The sequence below is a fragment of the Spea bombifrons genome, chromosome 3 (genome assembly GCF_027358695.1).
Source record: "Spea bombifrons isolate aSpeBom1 chromosome 3, aSpeBom1.2.pri, whole genome shotgun sequence".
Lineage (NCBI taxonomy): Eukaryota > Metazoa > Chordata > Amphibia > Anura > Pelobatidae > Spea > Spea bombifrons.
This window is the reverse complement of record NC_071089.1, coordinates 121,287,836-121,306,005: the sequence shown is the minus strand read 5'-3', so window position 1 is coordinate 121,306,005 and position 18,170 is coordinate 121,287,836. Positions and strand designations below refer to the sequence as shown.

Below are 18,170 nucleotides of genomic sequence, written 5' to 3'. Positions count from 1 at the left end.
GTCTTCGTAGAAGTGGCAGATGGACTACAGTTGGTTCCGGACCAGTAAGGGTTGTAGATACGCAGCTTGCGTGTCTTCATAATTAATTTGCTCCCCTTTCTGAATGAGGCCTCGGCGCTGAGACAGCTAATAATGGATGCGCTGCAAACCAGAACTCACCAGAAGCTCACAGTCATGCCAAGTGCTGTCTCTGTGGCGCAATCGGTTAGCGCGTTCGGCTGTTAACCGAAAGGTTGGTGGTTCAAGCCCACCCAGGGACGTGTATTTTTGTTTTTTAATAGACGATAAGAACCGTTTGCTCCGTGCAGTCTGCCCGTTTTTCCTGATGTAAAGACTCAGCCCTTAATCAGTCCTTGGTCTTCTCATATATTGAAGATAGCTCTGTGCATAGGAGTCAACTACCTGCCAGCTTTTCTGTGACGTTATGCGAATGTGGGCATGAAAGGGTTAAAAACCAGCCCGCAAGTTCATTCATCACTCTCTCCACAGGGCACGGAACAACTACAACTACACTCATGACCCCAAAACTTTACTTACTGCTACCGCCACGTTCTATTTAAGGAGGCTTCGGTAACCCCCTGACCCACCCTAAGAAGAGCACAATGTAGCGAAAAAAGAAAAAAAATGTGTACATTAGAAAAACTAAGGGTTCAAAACTAGATCACAAAGACAGAACTGATTAATTTTAGATTTAATCTAAATAAAAGGCTGTCAGTGCTTTTATACAAACATAACAGTAAAAGGAAAACATACAAAAAAAGAGAGCACAAAACATTAAAATAAACAATTATGAACACAGAAAATGTACAAACACAAAGGTAAAATAACCCGTGGGAATCTCCAGATGTTAAAGATTCCTTGTCAAAAGATATAAGGAATTTCTTTTCTAAAGGGCTGGAACACTAACTGTCTGTCCAGGATCTCCGTGTGTCCCTTTTACAGATTACAAGATGCCATCTTTCCAAAATACCCTCCAAGTGCCACTGTCTTAAACCAGGCTGCCATGCAGAACGCCTCAATTCTTCTCGCGAGGGGTCGCACTGTACAGCAACTCAGTAATCCTCCCGTCTTTCACCCTCTTTACCGAAAGAGGCAATTGGGGTATTTTTAGGCGATGGATCTTTTTTCAATGAGCCACAGCCACAGTTTTATTCCACCCGGGTCAAAATAGAAAGTAATTTTATTTTTACAGCAGAATTTGTACGCTCCCAAGCGGGGACACAATGTAGGCTATAGAGCGGCTGTCTGTTCTTGGTGAGGATCTCTGCAGATGGCATAGGAGACACTTGAAAAAAAAAACACAAAAAACACTTGTTTCTGCCCGGTTTCGAACCGGGGACCTTTCGCGTGTTAGGCGAACGTGATAACCACTACACTACAGAAACCACAACGTCAGATTGCTAATAGGGGGCATCCTGGGGAATGTGGCCATCAGTACAGAGTAGCTATTTAACCCCTTAAACATCAAGAACATGAACCATCCTCCCTTAGTAGTTCACATACACTGCTGAAGTCCTGTGGTGAGAGCACTAGGCCTCTGTCTCACTCCTCTGTCGTGGGGGCGCTGCTTTACTGCTGAGTGTCTGGATTTGGCACCGCGACTGCCGAAGCCAGTGCTGGGGGGGTTCTTGCTAAATACAAGTCGAGCTGTCTCTGCACTTACCCTGGAAAAGTAATCTACTGAAATACTACAATGTGTTTAAAAAAACTAATGTTTACAAAGTTTGGCACAGATTGGCAGGAAGTACTTAAATAAAAAGTGTTAAAATGAAACATAGACTCTATATAATTAATTTGCTTCCCTTTCATAATGAGGCCTCGGTGCTGAGACAGACAATGATGATAAGTGTAGCCATGGACACACTGCGTTTAAATTAAGCTTGGATTACACGTGAAAGATGCGCTGCAAACCGGAACCAACCAGAAGCTCGCAGACATACATAAGGCAGTCTCTGTGGCGCAATCGGTTAGCGCGTTCGGCTGTTAACCGAAAGGTTGGTGGTTCAAGCCCACCCAGGGACGCGTGTTTATTTTTGATCTGGACCATTTGCTCCGTGCAGTCTGCCCGTTTTTCCTGATGTGAAGACTCAGACCTTAATCAGTCCTTGGTCTTGTTATAGATTGAAAATAGCTTTACTCAGAAGAGTCACTGCTTGCCAGCTTTTCTTTGATGTTAGGGCAATGTGGGCGTAAAAGGGTTTAAAACCAGCCCGCAGGCACATTCATCACTCTCTCCACAGGGCACAACTACACTCATAATCCCAAAACTTTACTTACTGCTACCACCACGTTGTATTTAAGGAGGCTTCGGTAACCCCCTGAACCACCACAAGAACAGCCCAATTTAGCCAAAAATGAAAAAAATGTCCACATTAGACAAATGATACTGTGACAAGTCTGGCTATCTCCGAAAACTAAGTGTTCAATATTAGATCACAAAGACAGAACTTATTCCTTTTATAGTTAATCTAAATAAAAGGTTGTCAGTGCTTTTATACAAAAATAACATTAAAAAGAAAACATACCAAAAAAGAGAACACAAAACACATGAAAATAAACAAAGAAAAACACAAAGGTAGAACAATCCATGGGAATCTCCAGATGATAAAGGTCTCTTGTCAAAAGATGTAAGGAATTTCCTTTCTAAAGGGCTGGAGCACTGTCCCAGGATCTCCACGTGTCCCTTTTACAGATTCACTATACAAGATGCCGTCTTTCCAATATACCCTCCAAGGAGACACTTGGAAAAAAAAATAACTTGTTTCTGCCCGGTTTCGAACCGGGGACCTTTCGCGTGTTAGGCGAACGTGATAACCACTACACTACAGAAACCGACATGTCAAGTGATAATAGGGGCATCCTGGGAAATGTGGCCTTCAGTACAGTAGCATACACTGTATTTAACCCCTTCAACAACAAGAACATGAACCATCCTCCCTAAGTAGTTCACGTACACTGCTAAAGTCCTGTGGTGACAGCGCAGGGCCTCTGTCTCACTCCTCTGCCGTGGTCTGCCCGGTTTTCCTGATGTAAAGACTCAGACCTTAATCAGTCCTTGGTCTTGTTATAGATTGAAGATAGCTTTATGCATAGGAGTCACTACTTGCCAGCTTTTTACAGATTCACTATACAAGATGCCATCTTTCCAATATAACCTCCAAATGACACTGTCTAAACCAGGCTGCCATGCAGGACGCCTAAATTCTTCTCGAGAGGGGTCGCACTGTACAGCAGCTCAGTAATCCCCCCTACTTCACCCTCTTTACCGAAAGAGGTGTTCGTGGTATTTTTAGGCGATGGTTCTGTGAGATTAGTACTCAGCTCCCTCTCTACTGCAGTGTCCTCCACAGTCTCTGTCCCTGCAGTTTATTGGCGGGTCACCACAGCAGACATAGGACCCAGCTGAATACCCTCCCCATCCAGGGGCAATGGAGAAAGCATCCTTCCTCCTACTCCCCTTATTCTGCTTTACAGTCTCAGAGGACATAAACACCGAAGCGTGCAGACTCCCTGTTCCTGATCCTCTAGGTGTTGCAGTGTTTTTATGAAAGGTGTGAGATTGAGACATAGGATGAGACTTATGCATTCAGATTTGCAGGTTGGCCGATTATGTCAATTTGTACAAGTTTCCAAAAACGTGGCCCACAAAATGGACGAATACAAAGCAAAAATGCTACAAATTCGCAGGATCTTTCACTCACTGAATGTCTTGCTTCCTTCTCTGTCGACCACTTCTGCTTCCGTGTCTCGCATCTTCTCTTCTGTGTCTCGCATCTTCTTGTTCTTCTCTTTTCTCTTCTATCTTCGTCTGCATCTCCGCAAACATAATCTCCTTGTGAACTTTCGCCAAAATGGCAGAGCTGCTGGTGATGTCCATTTCTCTATTCTCTATTGGAGAATAGAGAGGACATCACCGGCAGCTCCTCCATTTTGCGCTACGCTAACCTCAAGTGAACACACACAAATAATCCATAAAACCCCCATTTTTTTTTAATATATAATTATTACAACCTTATTGGTGACACTGTAGGTCACTGATTATTGATAGGTTACATGTGATCTGATCAAAAACGTCCCAAAACCCAGGGAAGGTGAGACACTAAAAAACATGATCGCCTTTGTTTTTGTTGCTTCCTATGACTCTTTTTCAATGAGCCACAGTTGCACAGTTTTGTTCCAGCCGGGCTGAAATAGAAAGTAATCTTATTTTCACATTAGAATTGGTACGCTCCCAAGCAGGGACGCGCCGTGGGGCTGGCTATAGAGCGGCTGTCTGTTCTTGGCGAGTATCTCTGCAGATGGCACAGGAGACACTTGGGAAAAAAAAAGTGTTTCTGCCCGGTCTCGAACCGGGGACCTTTCGCGTGTTAGGCGAACGTGATAACCACTACACTACAGAAACCGACATGTCAAGTAACCAATGGGGGCTAGTTGGGAAATGTGGTCGTCAATACAGAGTACTGGATGGGAAGGTAATATTATAATATTATGCCTTTTGGCTAACATGACCAACTGTTGGGAAGCTGCTGCTGCGCGCTCATAAGTCTGTGATCTCCACCAACATCCCAACTACCACATATAATATGGTGCATATTGCCACTCCGTGGAGTGATCAGACGGGGCCCCTGCTGCAGCTTTCCATGTTGCTCAATACCTTGATATCGATGCTTTACAGCAGCACCATTTGGGAGAACCTGCTTAACCTCATGACGTGCCAGGCATGTCTATTGTCGTCAACAGGTTAATACATTTTGTTTTACTACTTTATTTTAGATTTTTTTCAGACTAAATTAAACAATCCCCCTCCTAATTATTGAATTTATGTGTTTCAGCCCCTCCCCCATTGCTAACAGGTGTATAAAATAGAGCACATAGGCAGATGTCTCCATAGGGACTCTTTTTATTGACAGTTTCTTGACCTGTTACACGTTCTTCTGCGCAGCTGATGTGTACTAGATCAGTGGTTTAAGTTAGATGGAATTGTAATTAAAATGCATACTGTGTGTGATAAGGGACATATCGCTGAATAATTATATCACAGTGCAGCTGGTAGAGCAGGAAACAGGAACCTTTCGCTGGGGTGACACTACAGAAACATGATGGGGAAAAAAGCCATTTGGTCTGTCCATTTTGCCTGATGTAAGGGGTTTAAACCCCTGTCAGTCTTTGGTCAAGTCTTATAAAAGCATTATGTCTATCCCATGCCTGTTTAAATTACCTCACTGTGCTAGCCTCCACCCCTTCTGCTGGGAGACTGTTCCATTCATCTACCACCATGACCTTGTTCTAACATTGCTCCTCCTTTCAAATATGTTTGCCTCCTGTGCTTTGTTACATCCCTTCTCTCTTCTTTCCTTCAAGCCGGACATAAAGAGCCGTTAACCTTCCCTGATAATTTCTATCTTGCAAACCACTTGCCATTTTTGTAGCTCTTCTCTGCTCTCTCTTCAATGTGTCAATATCATACCTGGAAACTGTCCGGGTTTGACCCGGAGATTGCCGGGTGAGCACCCGAATCCTCTGGGTCGCGGGAGCAGGGTCTTGACACCCATTTTTTTCTTTTAATGGGGGTGTTCCTTTAAATGGGGGACGTCAGTGCAGTCCTGCCCACGTCTCGCAAGGGAAGGCTCCGGGTAGCCGGAGCCGAGAAGTTCCCAGGTATGGTCAATATCTTCTGGAGATGGGGTCTATAGAACTGCCCCCAATACTCTAGGTGATCGGTGACCAGAGATCTGCAAAGGGGCAGAACCTCTTCCTGATCCTCGCGGCCCCTCGCTACACCCAACATCCTACTTGCTTTAAGACGTGCTTTATTGCATTGTGTGCTTACCTTTAAGTCATCAGAAATAATCACTCCTAAGTCCCTCTCTTCCGTCATCACTGACAGAACAGCCCCCAATGCTATATTCTGCCTTGGGGTTTTTATGTGCCAAGTGCATTATTTTGCATTTATTAATATTAAACTGCAGCTGCCACGTTCTCCCTCATTCTTCTAACTCACGTAAATCATTCACCATTTGAGTTATTCCACTCAGAATGTCTTCCCCGTTACAGACCTTTATATCATCTGCCAAAAGGCACACCTTACCATTAAGATCGTCTGTAGTATTACTAATAAAAATATCAATAAGTACGGGTTCCAGTACTGATCCCTGAGGTACCCCACTGGTGTCAAGTCCTTCCTCTGAATATACACCATTAACTACAAACTTCTGCCTCCTGTCACTCAGCCATTGCCTTATCCATTCAACTATTCTGGCATTCAAACCAAAAGACTGCGATTTACTTGAATGCGTTGAATGCCTTACTGGAATATAGATAGGCCATAACACTCCTATCGCTCAGTTTCCATTAATTTGCCAACTACTGATGGAACCGGTCTGTAGTTGGCCAAATCTCCCCCACTATCCTTACTTCCCTACTATCTTTTTTGTGCAGGTGTACTACGGTTGCCAACTTTCAGTCATCTGGAACTACTACTGCCATCAGTGGCGAGTTTAATAGATCTGACAGCAGTTTTCCCAAGACTTGTCAAAGATCTTTTAAAAACGTTAGGTGGGTCCGATCAGGTCCCATAAATTTGTCCGTTTATCCTCTGGAGAGTCCAAGTAGAACTTCTTCCCCTGTAAACACAGCCAGGTGTTTGGTATTATATGGCCAGTTATTGGATGGAGCCTTGTGTAAGTAAATAAATTGTTATTAGCTGGCAGTGTAAGAAATGATGACCCTCTTACAGGGTTATTCTTTTAGGGAATGTGTGACGAATAAAGCACAAATGCAAGCGTATAGAAAAATGGATATTTATATTGAATTAGGTCACTGTTACAGGTTATAAATATATAACATACAGAAAACAAGCTCACACGCTTATTCTGGACGCCATCTTGCGCAGCTTCGTTCTGAGTCTCCTGACCAAGAACACGTCTGTTCGCTGCGCTCTCTTTTCTTAGACTCTTCTGACTATTACAGCCCCTAACTAGTCCAGAATTCCTTTTACCTCCCAGAAAGTGGTTCACCGACCCCTCTTTCCAGAGATTTACTGTATGACCCAATTATGAAGGAGATAGACAGTCTATGTGAAGATACACACATGTATGTTAAAATACATCTCCTGCTTCAGGTGTTTGACCCCCTGAGGTTATCCTAGCTCTGTTGGAGCTTTTGTTCCAAACCCTTTGTAGTGCAAATGACCTAACGTTGCAAAACCAGATATCTCACCTTACAGGAACCCAAATCTTCCCAAAAATATTATGTATAAAATGTAATGTCCCATTTTAAAGGCATCCTATATTTCTTACAGCAGCATTTCTCAAAGTGCATGGCCTTCCCAGGCCAAGTTGCGCCATGCAAGTCTATTGGTCGCCTGTAGAGGAGGTCCCTGCAGGTGACCAATAGAGTCTTTCGCACAACCCTTTAACTCCTGACGGCGAACCTCACGGCACAATTAAAATTGTTATTGAATTTTTCTGTCCAATTTTGGTGTGTTACCTACTTTTAATAAAAGTGTGGTTAACACACTAAAATTGAATAAAAAATCAACAACAATCATGCCCAGGCAGCCAGTACATGCTGTCACTTTTCCAGCTTCGACTCCTTTTCCTCCTCTTCGTTCTTCCTCTTGGCTCTTCTTCTTCTGTGTCCTTCCGGTGCAGTGAGCGTGGAAGGCAGTGGGCGCAGCTTCAGTGTTGTGCGCCAGTATATGACATCAAATCCCGGTGCATAACATCAGTTTCCGCACGCAGAGCGCGGGAGCAGGAACGGATGTCTGCATTAACAGACCTCCCGCTCCCTTGGTTGGCTTTAAGCCAGTTAGAGGGAGATCCTTGATCACCCCAACAGAGGCTGCGCCTCTACAGCGGACATTACTGTTCGCCTTTGGAGGGGTGTCAGCGTGGTGGCACCCCTCTGGTGAGCGGCACCCAGGGCGGATGCCCGCTAGGTACGCTACTGACTATAAGTTGTATAAGAATCTTAGAATCGTAGTGAGGGCATATTACAGGGCAGCTGGTTGAAAAAAAAAGCATGTTTCTGCCCGGGGACCTTTCGCGTGTTAGGCGAACGTGATAACCACTACACTACAGAAACCAACATGCACATCCAGCCTTCCAGTCTGTAAATGACCCGTAGACGGGGCGATCTGCAGCAAACCCAGTCTCTGTTTGGACAATTTGACAAATTGCCCTAAATGAGTGACAGCTGCTGCTGCTGAGTCATAAAAGCGACCTCTAAATTATTACTCCAGACGAGTGCAGAGTTCTATTACACACATTAAGGGAATGGATTAAAAGAGACACACCAATCATAATATGCTTAGTAGGGGAATGGATTAGAGGGGACACACCAATAATAATCTGCTCACTAGAGGAATGGATTAAATGAGACACACCAATAATAATAATATGCTCAGTAAAGAAGTGGATTAAATGAGACACACCAATAATAATATGCTCAGTAGAGGAATGGATTAACAGAGACACACCAATAATAATATGCTCAGTAGAGGAATGGATTAACAGAGACACACCAATAATAAAATGCTCAGTAGAGGAATGGATTAACAGAGACACACCAATAATAATATGCTCAGTAGGGGAATAAATTAAAGGAGACACAACAATAATAATATATTCAGTAGGAGAATGAATTATAGGGGAAACGCCAATAATAATATGTTCAGTAGGGGAATGAATTAAAGGAGACACATTATCATCAATAATATAGTTTCAGATATCCTTCGATAGCTCAGCTGGTAGAGCTCGAAGGACTCTTTTTGTGTTGAGTAGAAAGAATAGTCTCTATCCTTGGGGTGGAGTGCGCGCCACACATCGAAGAGATTAGCATGTTTCATTAATTGTTGTAAGGGTCTATAAGAGGAGAGAGGAAGTCTAGTAATCTTAAAGTCAGATCTATCTAAGTATGGGTCAGGGGTCGCCTAAATGTGAATAAAAGCTGGAGGGCGCATAGATATTCACAAGGCACACATCTCTACCGAATAATTTCCGTCTCAGTTTCAGATATCTGCCCTCTGAGTCTGCAACCTGAGAGGTGAGCTGAAAGTCCAACCTCTTGTGCAATAAAATTGTGACCCCATTGTGTTTATTCTGATTTGTGGTGTGAAAGTTGTGAGTGTAGAGTTTACTTTGGGGCGTATTTATGTTTAACCCCATAACGACAAAGCCTGTACATGTACGGGCTTGCAGTGCAATGTGATAATGACAAAGCCCGTACATGTACAGGCTGCTGTTAAACAGCTGCATCGCCACGATCGGCAGCTTTGCAGCATCCACAATGTTGCTGACATGCCTCGATTTTGAGGCATGTAGCAACACAACTCCCCTACCCCGATAGCCTCCGAAGAGCAACCACAAGTGTCATCATGTAAATGACATTGCCGCCATTCACAAGATGGCGTCCACAATAGAAAAATTAATGAGTTCACAGAGGGTCTATCCAGACCCTCTTGAGAACTCTCGAGCTCCCCCTGCAGGTTGAATGAAAGTGATGTGCATGTACTGGCTGCCTGAGCATGATAGGAGTGTGATTGCTAACTATTGCTGGCAGCTAACATCAATCACACTCATATCATGCCCAGACAGCCAGTACAATGACTTTATGTAAGGGTTAGTTTGGCCGTGGAAAGAAGTGCTTTTCTCGGCAGGAAAGTCAGAAGCAAATTAATGTGCAGCCATCTTGGTTGAGCTCCAGGATACGCCCCTCCCCAATTTGCTGTGTTCGTATATGCGGTATTTGGGCTGAACAATGACAACGCACCCTAATTTTTAGGCTCCTTTTTGGTCCATTCGTTTTTGGGCAACAAACTGCGTTCCCTGCCTATTAGCATACCTGGGAACTCTGCGGGTTTGACCCGGAGAGTGTCGGGTGAGTGCTGCTCCTCGGGTTTTCCGGGTCTTGACACGCCCCAATCCCCGTCCATTTTTTCCTTTAAATTGGGGTGTGTGCCCCTTACGTTCACTCACATTCACTCACTCTCTCGTTCACTCCCTTTCATGCTCTCCTAATTATTCCATACCTCTTCTGCCAACCACTTCTGCTTCTTCAATCTGCTGTTTTAGCAGAGGCATTATTAAACACTAGTCTACAAACACCACACAAGCCCAGAAAATTGCTGCTCCTACAGAAATATTGTAGCGCTTCCACTGCTGTAGGGGATTCTGGGTAGCCATGGGGCTCAGCAAAGAGCTCATTGGGAATATACATAGGGGCTTTGCTTGTAACTGCCTCTGAAAATAAACAGAAGTGTAACTAAAACTTTACATGTATGATACAGAACATAATAATAACGGATTATATCACAGTGCAAGAGGAAAAACCATGTTTCTGCCCGGTCTCGAACCGGGGACCTTTCGCGTGTTAGGCGAACGTGATAACCACTACACTACAGAAACCGACATACAATCCCTCCCTTCCAGTCAATCACCGACCCACAATACAAGGTGATCTGCAGTTGTCTCAGATTGGACAATTTCACAAATTGCCCCAAATGATTGATAGCTGCTGCTGCTGAGTCAACATCAGTGTGAGTGAGGGACTCACTGCCCGGTCAGGAAGAAATCCTGAACAAGCTGCATATCCCTGAGTGCTGTACAGCCTCAACCGCTTGCATTGAATGGCTTCCTATTTCATTTACTGCCAAGCCTTTCCTTTCCCTGCTTTAAGCTCCTTTCCCCGGCATTATTCAGCTCCCCCACTTTACTTATTTTACTTCCTAAGAAGGAAGCTTCACACATAACACAGGATGTTCAAACATGGGGTATGCTGTAGTTGTATGGGAGTGAGGCATGCTGGGAAATTTAGTATTACCGGAGTGAGGAATGCTGGGAAATGTAGTCCACTAGCCAGAATATTCTGTGATTGGAAGACACAGATACACAGAAAGAGCTCAGCTTCACATCGAGCGTTGGTGGTATAGTGGTGAGCATAGCTGCCTTCCAAGCAGTTGACCCGGGTTCGATTCCCGGCCAACGCATGTCCTTTTCTTTTTCTTTCTTTTCACCGCACTGCTTTACATGTTTTGAGCAATTATTAAGTCGTCATTCTCCCCAATGATAACATTATCTATTATTGTCAGAGCTCTTTGACCGAGTAGCATTACCGAAAATATACATAACATTTTTTGCAAAGACACAGCTTTAAGATGATTATATTATTAATGCCTTACATAGATTTCTATATTATTGAGAATACTAGTAATATTATTATTAATAATAATATGCTCAGTAGGGGAATGGATTAAAGGGGACACACCTATAATAACATGCTTAGTAAGGGAATGGATTAACAGAGACACCCCAATAATATGCACAGTAGGGGAATGGATTAACAGACACACACCAATAATAACATGTTTAGTAGGGGAATGGATTAAAGGGGACACACCTATAATAACATGCTTAGTACGGGAATGGATTAACAGATACACACCAATAATAATATGCTCAGTAGGATGGATTAAATGAGACACCAATCATAATATGCTCAGTAGGGGAATGGATTAAACGAGACACACCAATAATAATATACTGAGTAGGTGAATCGATGACGAGGGGGGGCACATTATGACCTATTCTGTTCAGGTTCCCAGTGGGCTCACGTCAATCCTTCGATAGCTCAGCTGGTAGAGCGGAGGACTGTAGAGAGTATCAGGCATCCTTAGGTCGCTGGTTCGATTCCGGCTCGAAGGACACCCTTTTATTTTATTTTTTTTACGTGTAAATTAGACTTTTTTTGTTGTCTCTGTTAGTTTGCAAACTCGCATTTTACGCCCCAGACAGGAGAGTGTTGTTCGGTTTATTCAGGGGTTCCTGCACTTTGTGTGTCTGCAGTAGGGATCTGGGACTTAGAAATGAGCAAAACTCATATTTAGTCTGTGAACTGAAAATGATTTAGCGATGGCTCTCTTTTGATGAGTGCGCACTTAGTTTATTACATAAATGCTGTAAACGAAAACAAATTAATCACTTATATTTCGGCTATATGTGATGGAAAGTACGATGCCGATAATGAATTAAATCACAATGCAACTGGTGATAGTAAAACATAAAAAAACTGTTTCTGCCCGGTTTCGAACCGGGGACCTTTCGCGTGTGAGGCGAACGTGATAACCACTACACTACAGAAACTCACATATGCAGCAGCCGACCCTGTCTGACCCATGATTGAGAGAGGCGCCTCTATGATTCTTTCTCTGCTGTCAACACAAGGAGACTTTATTAAGAGAGACCGGTGCTTGGATGTAGGGCGTACTGGATTGCTGCTCCAGGGGGGGTAGGTTTAACTCTAGAGAGGGGTGGATTTAAATCTCATTGTTTCCAATCATTTTCTCTCACCCCCTGGATGACTAAAGTGAGTTTTCAACATTGTATAAAACCAGCAACAAGCATAGACCCCCACCCTGGCAGTTTGGCATTGACCCCCCCGGGAGAGGGGGCAGATCATTAAGCCAGTTACAGGGGAGACCTCTGCTGTCTCCACCTTCGCAAATCGGGCAGAAACAGCTTAATAGGTTTCTACTATCACCAGCTGCATTGTGATTAATTTAATTGCTATTAGCTGCCACCATTTATCCAAGAGCAGCAGTTTCTCAGTGTAGTTGGAGAGATGTTTGTTTGGTGTCGCTGTGGTTTCCCTTTTGTTGTATTCTTACTGAAAAGTTTAATGCCCAAACCTTCAAAAATAGCCCCTTGACCATCATCCCTCCTCCAAACTTTAGAGCTGGCGCTACGCGTTACGGCAGGTTCTCCTGGCATCCACCAAACCCAGATTCACTCACCAAACTTCTAGATAGCAAAGCACGAGTCATCACTCCACAGGTGTGCTGATGCGGTTTGGAGCTCTGTAATAAGGGGTGTTACAGAGCACAGGCAACTTTTACACCTTACGTCCTTCAGCACTCGGCGCCCCCGCTCTGTGACTATGCGGTTCGTGGTTAAGTTGATATTGATATAGACAAGTGAAATTGAGGCTGAAGGAAGTATTCTATTTTAATCCAGGTAGCCAAAGGTTCATTACAAAACTAGACATAATTCGAAATATATGTGAGATCTCACCAAAAATAGTCACATATAAATACAAAATACGTATTCATCAAAGGTTCTGACAAAAAAATCCAGAATAGACTAGAATAAGCAGCCCTAAAAAAAGGATTAAGGTAATTTAAGTAATTGAAGTCCAAATTGAAAGCCATGGTTTAAGTTTTCTAGAAAGTCAGCAAAGCCCAACTCCAAAGACTCCAAACCAAAAAAGAAATATCAATGTAGGTGATGGTTTAAGGAGCTACTATCCTGTAGTGAGCAGGACAACAAGCGACTGGTGAATGAACAAACTCACTACATAAAGATCATAACAGATAACAGCTGAAAATAGGAGAGATAATGCAGGAGGAATGCAAATGCAACGAGGTAATGACGAGGATCATGGTGAGGAGGACATGACATAGACATGATAAATACTGAGGGAAAATTTGGGATTAGAGGGTCAATTCTCCGTCGTAAATGTTAATTATTTTTCCGTATAAGGTGCTTCATGTCCAAAGAGATCCATTGTTCAGTAACCCCATCTCCACATGTGAGGAAGGCTTCACGCAATTCTTGCCGTTCCCAGACAGACAGCACTTCTCATCCGCCGTGCAGTCCGAGTCCCGGCTGCAGAGAACGGCCGCACACTGCAGGCTTCCTACCGGCTTCACCTCACTCAGCGGGCAAACGCCACCGGGCTCTGCGATAATCAGGAGAAGTAAGTCGCAACAAAAAAACACCAATTTATAGAAAATTCACACGCTACGAGCACGAGACGTGCCGGTGGCCGCGTTACCTTCCACAGGATCCCAGCAGCTTTTCCCACAAATGTTACAGCACTTCTGTTTGCCAGGACAGCCGGTATCATTCTGACACTGGGGGTCCAGCAGCGGCAGCTTACACTTGGCTAGGATAGGGGGGCAGCGCCCTGGTCTCACTGGAATGATGGAAATCGCTCATATTAGTCAATTCTGGTGCAGTATTTACTAGGAATCTAAAAGTGGACATATTTATCAGGACAAACTAGATTATCTCTGGTACAGAAACAGGCCATTGGTTTCAAGGTGACAACTCCACTATGCCCCAAAATAGCACCCATTTTGCCTCCATATACACTACAGCCATTACATTATGACCACCTGCATAATATTGTGTAGGTCCCCCTTTTGCCACCAAAGCAGTCCTGACCCGTCGAAGCATGGACTCCACTAGAGCTCTGAAGGTGTGCTGTGGTATCCGGCACCGAGACGTTAACAGCAGATCCCTTAATATGAACTCATAATATCTGTGTGGGTTTAATCTTAATATATATAGTTGTATAATTTCAGTCTGTATTGTTTCTTAACTCGCATTATGGTGCGAACGTCCGTCGTTGTACACACACTGGTGCGAGGTATTATCTCTTACCTTGGACGGGGGGGACACACTTCAGGCCACAGTTGGAGCAGCAGCATTTCTTGTCTCTGGGACACTGGACGTCGGTTTTGCACTCATCGGGTCCAGGTCTGGCCAGCGGGCAGATCGCAGGATCAAACGGAGGACACACATTTAGTAATCCTAGTAATCCGGAAAGAAGAGTTTATGGGTCAGGGATGGATGGAAGATGAACAGCTTGTTCTACTTGGAAATACTGACTGGCGAATACACGTCTTAGAACAATAGAAAGACCAGTATCACCTTCCTCCCACCAGTTATTGTGTAATTTCATCTTGATAGGTCCTGGGATGCAGAGCTGCTGGTCCTGATGACTTTCCAATAACAAGATTGTCTGGTCTTAAAATCAGGGATAATTTTCTAAAAACAGAGAGTCCCAGGTTCCCCTATTTGGGGTATCACTCATGCTAAGGCTTCCTATCTGCTCACTGATGTCTCATGCTTACTGAGGTCTGATACATGCTGAGGAACACGTGGGGGTCTCTAGCTGGGTTATACAGGTGGGCATTGATGTCCTTCATCTGCAACACTTGCTGGCTCTTTCCCAGAAGAAATGGATTTGCCAGGCTGGAATGACCATGCCCAAAATTCACTCTACAATTACATATATACATTCATAAATGGGATTGAGGCAAATGTATGGTTTTAATGTAAGGAATTTCTCAGAAATAATACTAGGATATGAGATCATTTCTCAGCACTCTATGGTGAGGATGGAGGATATCTCTGAGTCCGCGACCTGAGAGGTGAGCTGAAAGTCCAACCTTTTGTGAAATAAAATTGTGACCCCCCTCAGTGCTGAACACCTTGCTTTTTGCAGCATTCAAATATTTTACATAACTTTTCTGCAAGTTGCTCCCATGCACAGAACGTACTGAAAGGCTCATAAGCAAACAAGCGCTCCCCAACGCAAACAGTCTCTGTGGCGCAATCGGTTAGCGCGTTCGGCTGTTAACCGAAAGGTTGGTGGTTCAAGCCCACCCAGGGACGTGTAATGCTTTTTGATCTGTGTCCTGTAGGATTGGAAAATATAATTTAACATACCGTATTTGCTCGATTATAAGACGACCCCCCAAAATCAAAATATTAATTTAGGAAAAAAACTAAAAGCCTGAATATAAGACTACCCTATAGGAAAAAAGTTTTACTAGTAAATATTAATTCATGTAAACTATTTTTTCATATTTAATAAAAGCTATGATTGAGAAAAATATATATTTTTTTATTTCCTTTTATTTGCTCCCCCCCCAGTTATGCACATCTGCCCCCAGGCTTGCCACTCTGTCCTCAGAAATGCCTTATACCCCCCTATTTGCCACTCTGCCCCATGATGTGCCTTTTAACCCTCTATATGCCACTTTGCCTCCAGAAATGTCTTCTACCCTCCTATATGCCACTGTGCCCCATGATATGCCTTTTAACCCCCTATATGCCCCTCTGCCCCATGATATGCCTTATGCCCCTATATGCCACTCTGGCATATAGGGGGTTAAAAGGCATATCATGGGGCTGAGTGGCATATAGGGGGTTAAAATGCATTTCTGGAGGTATATACATATATATACTGCTAACAGCAATCACACTCCTATCAAGCCAAGGCAGCCAGTACATGCTGGAACCTGGGGATGATAGTAGTGTGATTACAGCCTCCCTATGCCATGCTACCACCCCCACCCCCCTTACACATCCATGCTATCACACACACACACTCATTCTCAAACATTTAAATACTCATTCATTCCATTAATCACACATACACACACATGCACGCTCAAACCCCCCACCCCCCCACCCCCTTACCTGAACTGCAGATCTCCCACTCGCAGACTTCTGCAGGGGCCGGCTGTGTGAGCAACTTCTATGGCCCCGCCCCCAGAGGAAGGAGGGGGAGGCAGAGTTATGTGAGGAGTGTGTATGCTTTCCAATAAAGCCTTTCTTCAATTGTTGAACTGCTCCAAATGATGTGAATATAAATGTACGTGCACGGAGAGAGAAATAAGACACACGACACACACTGGGTCACGTCCAAAATCACTCTGCTTTATTACGTTTAGGATATAGGTTATATAGTGTCCAAAAAGAAGGACGTCTAAATACGTAAATCACATTAATTGGTTAATCCTTAAAACTATGCGGATATAGGCAGAAAACCGTTACAAACATCAGGCAATGTTAGGCAATGTCCTGTAACTAAGAGCGAGATGCTAGCCGGATATCTTTGCGGTTAGTAAAACATTGAGTAATTATCTGTTAACTGATATTGAATGTACCAATGTACTGCTACTTGCGTCTCTCACGTATCTGCGTGAGGTTTGACCCTTTATACTGGTCAAAGCCAGCTTATATTCATTAAACCCATAAGCGTTTCTTGGTGATATATAGATATAGTCTCCCCTTGAATATATGATGGCTGACTGACTGTCCCTATACCTGTCAGATCCTACCGGACATGATCCCGCATCCTCTTCACCTGCAGTGGCGACAAATTATGCCTACTGGATAAAATCCCGGTTTCAGGTCTTGGACATGTCCCCCGGATCTATATGTCCCTAAATAGGGCGGGGATTACCGTTGGGGGTGACCGTCGAGTCGAATGCTGTTTCATAAGAAGGTGTACGACTGCTTGGCTCACTATCATCGTACATGAGCATCAACGGTGTTGTTTCGCTTACAGCAAACATCTTGTCACAGACGTCGAAAACATGGAACCACACACAAAAGTATAAAAGCAACAATAATCACAATGATTAGCAAAATAATTCCCAGCTGGACCAGGCCTTGTTTCCATCCTTTAAGCCATCCCAACCATTCAGCCCATGGATGGTCGATTCTGGAATTACACTTTAATTCATCTCCTAGAGCAGTTAACTTTTTAATAAAGGCTTTATTGGAAAGCATCCAAAACACTCCTAGTAGCAGAGCCGCTGCTCGCGACCAAAGCCCGGTAAGCAGCATGGCCCCAGCAGACAATTTTTTGAGGTCTGATCAGAAGACGACCTTGATTATAAGACGAGGGGTATTTTTCATAGCATTTGCTCTGGAAAAAACCTTGTCTTATAATCGAGCAAATACAGTATTATTAGAGCCAATAGGTCTGTGCAGACCTTCAACAGCCCTAGTCTTGGATTCAGAATAGCTTCTAGCCTATCTGCCACAGATACCCACAGGAGCCACCACCTGTCTGCTATTCTGTAACATTAAAGGAACATGAGAAAGGGTTAGTGGGTTCATGGAAAAAACAGCCCGCAGGTTCACTCGCCACTCTCACTGATGTCACAGAGCAACCACATGTTAACCCTGAACAGTTCACCCCATGTCCCCAACACTGCAATCACCAAGTAAGTTTTTAAAAAAAACACCTAGCAAAGCTTTGGCAACCCCATGAACTACTCCAAGAACAGAAAAGCCCAATTTAGCTGAAAAACATAAAATGTCCAAATTAGAAAAATGGTAACGTGAAAAGTCTCCGAAAGATACGTTTTCAAAATTACAGCTCAAAGACAAAACTGATTAATTGTATATTTAATCTAAATTAAAGGGTGTCAGTGCTTTTATACAAAAATATCAGTAAAAAGAAAACAACAAAAAAGACAACACAAAACAGCATTAAAATAAACAAAGAAAAACACAAAGGTAAAATAATCCATGGGAATCTCCAGATGTTAAAGGTCTCTTGTCAAAAGATGTAAGGAATTTCCTTTC

General features: G+C 43.6%; 10 non-coding genes across 10 annotated transcripts; 5 read left to right on the top strand and 5 right to left on the bottom strand.

Annotated features, from left to right (window-relative positions):
- Positions 1-186: 186 nt before the first annotated feature.
- On the top strand, positions 187-260 carry TRNAN-GUU (transfer RNA asparagine (anticodon GUU)). The gene has a single exon. It is a non-coding gene; the product is annotated as a tRNA-Asn (tRNA).
- Positions 261-1,312: 1,052 nt separating this feature from the next.
- TRNAV-AAC (transfer RNA valine (anticodon AAC)) lies at positions 1,313-1,385 on the bottom strand. Its single transcript has one exon. It is a non-coding gene; the product is annotated as a tRNA-Val (tRNA).
- A 563-nt stretch (positions 1,386-1,948) lies between these two features.
- Positions 1,949-2,022, top strand: TRNAN-GUU (transfer RNA asparagine (anticodon GUU)). Its single transcript has one exon. It is a non-coding gene; the product is annotated as a tRNA-Asn (tRNA).
- A 737-nt stretch (positions 2,023-2,759) lies between these two features.
- On the bottom strand, positions 2,760-2,832 carry TRNAV-AAC (transfer RNA valine (anticodon AAC)). Its single transcript has one exon. It is a non-coding gene; the product is annotated as a tRNA-Val (tRNA).
- Positions 2,833-4,329: 1,497 nt separating this feature from the next.
- Positions 4,330-4,402, bottom strand: TRNAV-AAC (transfer RNA valine (anticodon AAC)). The gene has a single exon. It is a non-coding gene; the product is annotated as a tRNA-Val (tRNA).
- A 5,931-nt stretch (positions 4,403-10,333) lies between these two features.
- On the bottom strand, positions 10,334-10,406 carry TRNAV-AAC (transfer RNA valine (anticodon AAC)). The gene has a single exon. It is a non-coding gene; the product is annotated as a tRNA-Val (tRNA).
- A 509-nt stretch (positions 10,407-10,915) lies between these two features.
- Positions 10,916-10,987, top strand: TRNAG-UCC (transfer RNA glycine (anticodon UCC)). Its single transcript has one exon. It is a non-coding gene; the product is annotated as a tRNA-Gly (tRNA).
- Positions 10,988-11,617: 630 nt separating this feature from the next.
- On the top strand, positions 11,618-11,702 carry TRNAY-GUA (transfer RNA tyrosine (anticodon GUA)). Its single transcript is given in 2 exon segments — positions 11,618-11,654; positions 11,667-11,702. It is a non-coding gene; the product is annotated as a tRNA-Tyr (tRNA).
- Positions 11,703-12,067: 365 nt separating this feature from the next.
- On the bottom strand, positions 12,068-12,140 carry TRNAV-CAC (transfer RNA valine (anticodon CAC)). Its single transcript has one exon. It is a non-coding gene; the product is annotated as a tRNA-Val (tRNA).
- Positions 12,141-15,384: 3,244 nt separating this feature from the next.
- Positions 15,385-15,458, top strand: TRNAN-GUU (transfer RNA asparagine (anticodon GUU)). Its single transcript has one exon. It is a non-coding gene; the product is annotated as a tRNA-Asn (tRNA).
- The last annotated feature ends 2,712 nt before the right edge of the window (positions 15,459-18,170 follow it).